Source organism: Maniola jurtina, chromosome 11, assembly GCF_905333055.1.
Source record: "Maniola jurtina chromosome 11, ilManJurt1.1, whole genome shotgun sequence".
NCBI lineage: Eukaryota > Metazoa > Arthropoda > Insecta > Lepidoptera > Nymphalidae > Maniola > Maniola jurtina.
The window spans coordinates 5,351,196-5,358,470 of record NC_060039.1 but is presented as its reverse complement, the minus strand read 5'-3'; the positions used below and the strand labels follow the sequence as shown (position 1 = coordinate 5,358,470).

At 36.6% G+C, this 7,275-nt stretch overlaps 1 long non-coding RNA gene across 1 annotated transcript; it reads left to right on the top strand.

The window, feature by feature from the left end:
- Nucleotides 1–852: 852 nt before the first annotated feature.
- On the top strand, nucleotides 853–5,539 carry LOC123869524. The gene is made up of 3 exons (XR_006796915.1): nucleotides 853–927; nucleotides 4,195–4,197; nucleotides 5,528–5,539. It is a non-coding gene; the product is annotated as an uncharacterized LOC123869524 (long non-coding RNA).
- The last annotated feature ends 1,736 nt before the right edge of the window (nucleotides 5,540–7,275 follow it).

Genomic DNA, 7,275 nt, shown 5'->3' with positions numbered 1-7,275 from the left:
ATTTTATATGGGACGAGAATTAGTGTTTAATCAGGCTTGGGTTGAAATAATGGATCTTGTGATGTATGCGATACTCGTACGGTCGTTGAATGTTTAAACAATAGTGATAGTGAATCAGTAGATACTATATACACTACTACTGCATTAGTATATTTTTGTTATTATTTATTATAGGCACACGCTTGACCACGATCACACCCAACCCTGAACTCAGACCCTTAAGTGCAGCAGAGTAAGGCAATGCTTTTAAAAACTCATTCATTATCCTTTTGACTCTGTTAGTTAGGTACTATCAAATCTAAAAAATCTTTTATCTAAATACTTCCATCAATTTTACTTTGACTTTTCAAACATTTCCTGTATATCTTCATCTGCTTTAAATTACCTGACCCGTGAAATTAATGAGAAACATGCTTTCGGTGCAAACAAAGTAGATTAAATTTTATATAAATTAGATGTATTGGACCACTCCAGTTGATACTCAATCCGAGAAGGGACCCCCTTTAATCTTCCTTTCGCATCTGAAAAAGAATCAAATCCGTAGATAATAATCCGTCGAACACGAGTAGGCAGGTAAATAGCTATTACGCGCTTCGCTGGACCTTCCGAGAGATAAGGCTTGACAGTGTCACATGCTTGCCAATCATCGGTTGAGGTACAGACATCGGTGAGAGGAGCGGAGTAGGTAGCGTTGAAATATCCAAAATGAATATCAATGGCTTTAATGTAAGTCAGTGATAACAGTTTTAACTTAAGTTTAAATATCACTTGCTTTAACGGTGAAGAAAACATCGTGAGAAAATTTCCATTCTCCGTGTTCTTCGAGGTGAGTTGTGACGTCCGCGTCAGTCCGCACTTGACCAGTGTGGTATGGTCTAAACCCTTTCACTCTGCGAGAAGACCTGTGCTCTGTAATGAGCTGGCGATGTTAATGATAATGATGTCGTTCTTTTATGAGAAATTATCCTCAGTCAAGATTATCCTCAGTTTGTGAACAGTGCTTGTTGCCAATGATAATAATTATAGTATACAGATCCGAGACATGGTCGCTAACTATAAAACTTTTGAAAAAAAGCTCAGTCACTCAGCGAGCGATGGCGAGAGATGCTAGTTTTACCTATCCGCTATCGCTTAAGCTGTTAGTATTTCTATGTCCTCACCGCTATTATTAGAATACCGCCCATCCTCATGATTGATGGATCTGTCATCTTCAGTGTATTCATGACAGCTTCATTTTATGCCTTTCACTGAATAAATCCGTGCGTGACATTCTATGCTGATAACCACCTGCTTACCTTTTGATTTATGATGGTCTACATTGTAGTTTATCATTAACTAGCTCATGCCTGCGACTTCGTTGCATGGACCACACAAGTTAGTTTCAAACCTCTATTTTACTCTTTAGGGCTTGAATTTCCAAAAATCCTGTCTTAAAGGATGACCTACTTACGTCATATCAGCTATCTGCATGCCCCAGCCCGATCAGTTTAGTAGTTTGGGCTGTACGTTGATAGATCAGTCAGTCATCTTTTTAACCCCCGACCGAAAAAGAGGGGTGTTATAAGTTTGACGTGTGTATCTGTGTATCTGTCTGTAACTCCTAAACGAATGGACCGATTTTAATTTAGTTTTTTTTTTTTTTGTTTGAAAGGTGGCTTGATCGAGAGTGGTCTTAGCTATAATCGAAGAAAATCGGTTCAGCCGTTTAAAAGTTATCAGCTCTTTTCTAGTTTTCTTATAGAGGTTTTTGTGTCGTGGGTTTTATTAATTTTAAGTTATTCTGTTATATATTTAGGAGATATTAGAATAACATCTGGTTTTTTCAATAGGCATATCGATTCTATCTTATCCTAGGGTAACATAATATGTAATTAAATAAACTTTTATTTCAAGCAATTTTTTTATTAGTTTTAGTTTTTTTTATTAATATTATAAATATACGAAAGTCAATATCCAATAGTACATCAACAATATTTTTCTACAAAAAATTATTTTTCTTCGAATCTAGAATGTATCAAAATGCAGTGACTTTTCGAATAAGTGGACGCTTTAAATCGAGTCTACCGAAATCGGATTTTATCAACGTCGCGTCGTATCTGGAATATTCAGTTGCAAATCGTTAAATCCTAAAGAGATTTTTCATGCGAAATAATTTAACTTCGCAATGAGACTCCTCTGAAAAATTAAAAGTCGTTTCCTTTCCTCGATAATTCTGCCCACTCATAAATGAGCGGTGACTCGGATTCTATTGAAATCGAGGGATTATTCATTTAAATGATACTTAAGAGACTAGCAATTACGGAAAAGTTTCTCTAATAACTTTACTTACAAATTGGCAAATAATTATAATTATTGCCGGGTCTCCCTTTGGTGATTTAACAAAAAGGCAAAAGTAGCAAACTTTTCGGTGGCGTCTTTGCTTATTTAAATATTCCCTGTACAGCGTCGTCTAAACATTCCCGTAACTTTCAACTATGCTCTTTACATTTTAGGGTCGAGATTGTCAATACTTTTTCTAAATAACGATCAAAGGAAAGTTTGATTTTGTGGCGATAATAATTGCGGCAAATCCCTAATTATTTTGAGGGTAAACTTTTGCCCGAGTTAATTTGCGAGTGGATCTTCAATTCCTTTTAATGGACACTTTTCGGTGACTTTCAATTTACGCGGTTGAATGGAAGACTCGTTAAACTTGCAGAGCTGCGATGACATTGTCGAAATGTACTGTATTTTAAACGCAAAATGAATATTATTCGTCAATTTTCATTCAAACAAGTGGAGGTGATTTGTGAACGGAATTAAATATGAGTATTGTAGAGTCAATATTAAAGGTAATTGAAACAAAATGGTTTCAATCTATACAATGTAGGTACCTAACTTTAAAACCAGGTTTGCGGAAAATATTTTGTTCAAAACAAGACAAACAACTGCGTAGTCTCCCCCGCATCAGAGAGATGTATAACTGATATACAAATTTATATCACATTGGCGCCGAGCCCTTTTAGCGTTCCCCTCGCAAATCCCGTCGAGCATTTAGATGTAGTTATACCTAGGTTCGCTTTGGACCTAGGTATTACAGTTGAAAGGGGAAAGGGAGAGAGGAAAAAGGGGAAGTAATTATAGGGGGAAACATCAAGTATGTCAGGGGGAGAGTGTGTTGTAAGGACAAAAATATGAGGGTAGAATGCAGTGGAGGTAAGCGTGTCGCCTCGCATCAGTTCACTGTGTCACTGTTGATCTTTTGAAGACATAAGTCTATCTTTAGTGGGAATATATAGATCCTCATTTAGTTGGGAGCGTTTCCCTCCTTGTACACGCCCGCGGCATAATTTATAAGCACTTCCGGTTTGTCGTACGTTGTACTGCAATCCACAATTCAACCACATCATGCGTCACTTTATAATGAGCTTACCTATGTTTAGAAGTTGCTATGAATAGGTACTCACTTTTCTGTTACTTTCTAACGTCAGACATCAGTCAAGTACAAAACTCAGGGCAATTGTTAGAAAAAAGCTGCACTTCAACAAGGTAAGAAATGTACTACTTACAGAAAAATGATGACCCGAGTCCTTACTATTTATGATCTTACTGAAGGCAGAAAGGTACAAATATTTTTACAGGCAACGTCCTTGGCAACGTCACAGTTATTATCCAAGTGGCTTATCGATAGGAGAAAACTAGCTGACTTTTGTAATTGGTGAGGGGAGGATTCCCAAAAATTCCAAAGATCCTAAAACATACATTTCTTTTAGTTTTAAAAGATTTTAAAAGAAGTTTAGAAGTTTTAAAAGATTCCAATTTTCATGGATATAGAGGACTTTCGTAAAAACTTTCAAATCCCTATTTAACCCCTTTTGGGGTGGAATTTCAAAAATTCTTTCATAACGAATGCCTGTGTCATAAAAGATACCTACTGTCAAAATTTCAAGTTTCTAACCCCAGAGGTTTACCATGCGTTGATACTATGATAGATCAGTCAGTCAGTTATTCAGGACAATTTTTCTATGTGTATAGAAGCAAAAAAATTAAAATTCTAAACAAAACATCTATCCCTATTTCATCACAGAAACTGTGTTACAGTTAAATGGATCAAAATATTCGGGTGTATTGCGTATAGCACTTGTATACCTAGTGTTGAAAGTATTCATCAGTGCGTTTGTAGCGAGCAGGGGAGTGACGCAGCGCTGTTGCCAGGGGGTCTGTATCCCGTTTGTACTGAACGTCTGCCGTGAATGGATATGACATTGCAATTTTTAAAATTGACTTCTTGCAATACGTTTAAAGCCAAAGAGAAAACGCCGTTTGAAAGTGATATAGGAGATTAATGAAATGCTCATTCAATGCCTGTCAATCTTGGTATGGTAAGTTGGTGAAAATACCGAGGACTTGCTAGAAACGAAGGATTGTAATAAAATTTATTTTATAATCCACCGTTTATTTTACAAAAAATAAATTTGGGGGTGTAGTCTCCCCTCGCCCCGCCCCCCAAATCTTAGGCTTTACGTAGTTAATTTACTATTTTTTGTGAATATTATATGAAAAATGTTGTGATCGCTTCGCTCGCACTTTAATTTGATTTAAAGTAAGTACCTGATTGACGCCCGCAACTTCGTCTGCATAAAATAAAAAATATAAAAATCTCGGGAGAACTCTTTGATTTTCTTTCAATATTTAGCTAGCAGATTCAGCCCGGTTTCGCACGCGGAATTTGTGAAAATCGTTTTTATCTATGTTTACGATGGTATAGATAGCACCTAGGTGCACAATTTCAAGTTTCTAGATCCAGCTGTTTAAACTCCACTTTGGTTTATCAGCCAGTCAGTCAGTTTATAAGTATATCTAGATGGCTACATTTTTTGTTCCCTCCCATACAAAAGAAAACAACATTTCTCTCGATCACCTTAAAATAATTCTAGCTTCTGGTTCGGGTATAGGCGTCCTATAGGTATGACTATCTGTAGATTAGGCTCGGCCAGGGGATCTAAACGTTGCTAGGCTATGAGGGATTCCACCCCAAGGTCAAACATCATGTAGCTAGGTATGGTATACCGAATTTGGTCGAGGGGAGAGTCTTACTGGGTAATAAATTTGTTTTAATCGATTTACATTTGAGCGGTTTTGATGTTTTAGAACAGGGTAGGTATTTAAGGCACAAACCTATGCCTGCCCTTGAAATTCAAACGTCAGAATCAGCCGACTGGATAGACTGAAATGGTTGGGCCGTGAAAAGGTGGCCTGAAAAAATTCAGACTGAAAAACGTTCACATTTATAATATTACTAGCTTATGCCCGCGACTTCGTCCGCGTGGAATACACAATTTTCTAACCCATGTTGTATCCCTTTAAGGACTGAATTTTCAAAAATTCTTCTTTATCCATCCTCTCTAGGAGTCCATGCAAGTGAAGTATTTTCAATTAAATATTGCATTCAACCATCGCTTCTTCTATCTTCTCATTCTTTCTCTAACTTGCTCTTAAAATATAATTGGCAGAAACATAGACGGAATAAAAAAGTTTCAAGTATAAGCAAATAGAAAAGCTACAAAATAAAGTATAAAAGAAAAATATACTTACCTCCATGTCTTCTAACAAACTCTAGTCGAATAAACCTAAGTCTCAAAAGTTCTGTTTTAAATCTAAACTGAGACAAGATTGTTTTCAAGTCTGGCTAGTTAAAAGTTTGCAGGCCTCGTATTTTAAGAGGGCTCTCTCCGTCACTCGTTTCATACAATCGTAGTTCCAATTTCATTTGAATATTAAGCAACCAAAGTCCATGAAATTTTGCAGACATATTCTAGAAACTAATATCTATGTCTGTGGTTTTCCAGATTTCTGTTAAAATATTCGGTTTCAAAGTTACGCGGTCTTAAAAATTTTCATACAAATCTTTGAGCCCCTGTAATTTTAAAACTACATATTTTTAGAAAAATCTAAAACACCACAGACACAGATATTAGATTCTAGAATACGTCTGCAAAATTTTATGGACTTTGGTTGCTTAATATTCAAACGAAATTGGAACTACGATTGTATGAAACGAGTGACGGAGAGAGCCCTGTTAAGGGTCTTATTGTAACTTTGGCATTCGTTGGTAGAACTTGGCGTGTAAAATAAATAAGTAATTACGTTTTCAAATCAACCACGAAACATATTTTACATAGTTATTGTGGAATTGTTACCTTGGAGTGTTATTGTTACGTTTATTGTTTCCTTAAAATTTTGTTTATATCAAAACTTAGGTATAAGTTTCTATTCGCCTTTTGTGTAAGGCGGGCTTGTTTAACAGATTAACCCTTAAATCTTCTAAGTTGTTTCGTCTAACATTAACTCACAACTGGCCACAACTTTTACCGGTAAAATATTATTCTATGCATACCAATGAGTCCATAAATAGTACGAATACTGGCTAAGTTTCGAACGGTTGATTTGTTTTCTAGAAGACTGAAAACTCTTCTTCGCGATATGCTGTCATAATCTCTCTATCTTTTTGCATCGTATTCCTCATTACTAAGGGTCTTGACCCTGTTCCATTAATCACATAATGGTAGGGATTTTCATAGAACAATCCATACTAATATAATATTATAAATGCGAAAGTGTGTCTGTCTGTATGTCTATGTTTTCACGGTCCAACCGCTGAACCGATTTTAATGAAATTTGGTACAGACTTGGGGTACATCCCGGGGAAGGACATGTGCTACTTTTTATCCCGGAAAATCGAAGAGTTGCTACAGGATTTAAAAAACCGAAATCAACGCGGGCGAAGCCGCGGGCATTCTCTAGTAATAATTATATGTAGTAGAGATTAAAAACTACGCACTACGCTGATGTCAGTCACGGGCACGGTAATATTATCTATACATAATATTACCGTGTCACGGGTATTGTTTTTACTCTACCGTTATCAGCGTTATCAGTATTGCAGTATCATCATGCCGACCCACTACTGTGCAATTTCTTAAGATGCTCTTACCTAGTTACCCAACACTTAGCGAAGTTGTGGTATCTAACCACAGCCGACGAATCATAACAATGAAAGCAATGCGTGAATTTCATTTCAATACACTCTATATACCTAAAGGGGCAGCCTCAATAGCTCAATAGTTGAGGAGCGGACTGAATTCCGAAAGGTCGGCGGTTCAAACCCAACCCCAACGGGTTGGGTTTGAACTATTGTCGTACCTACTCCTAACACAGCTTTGCGCTTAGTTGGAGGGGAAAGGGGAATATTACTCATGATTAGCATGGCTGATAATCTTTAAAAAAAATTGCAAT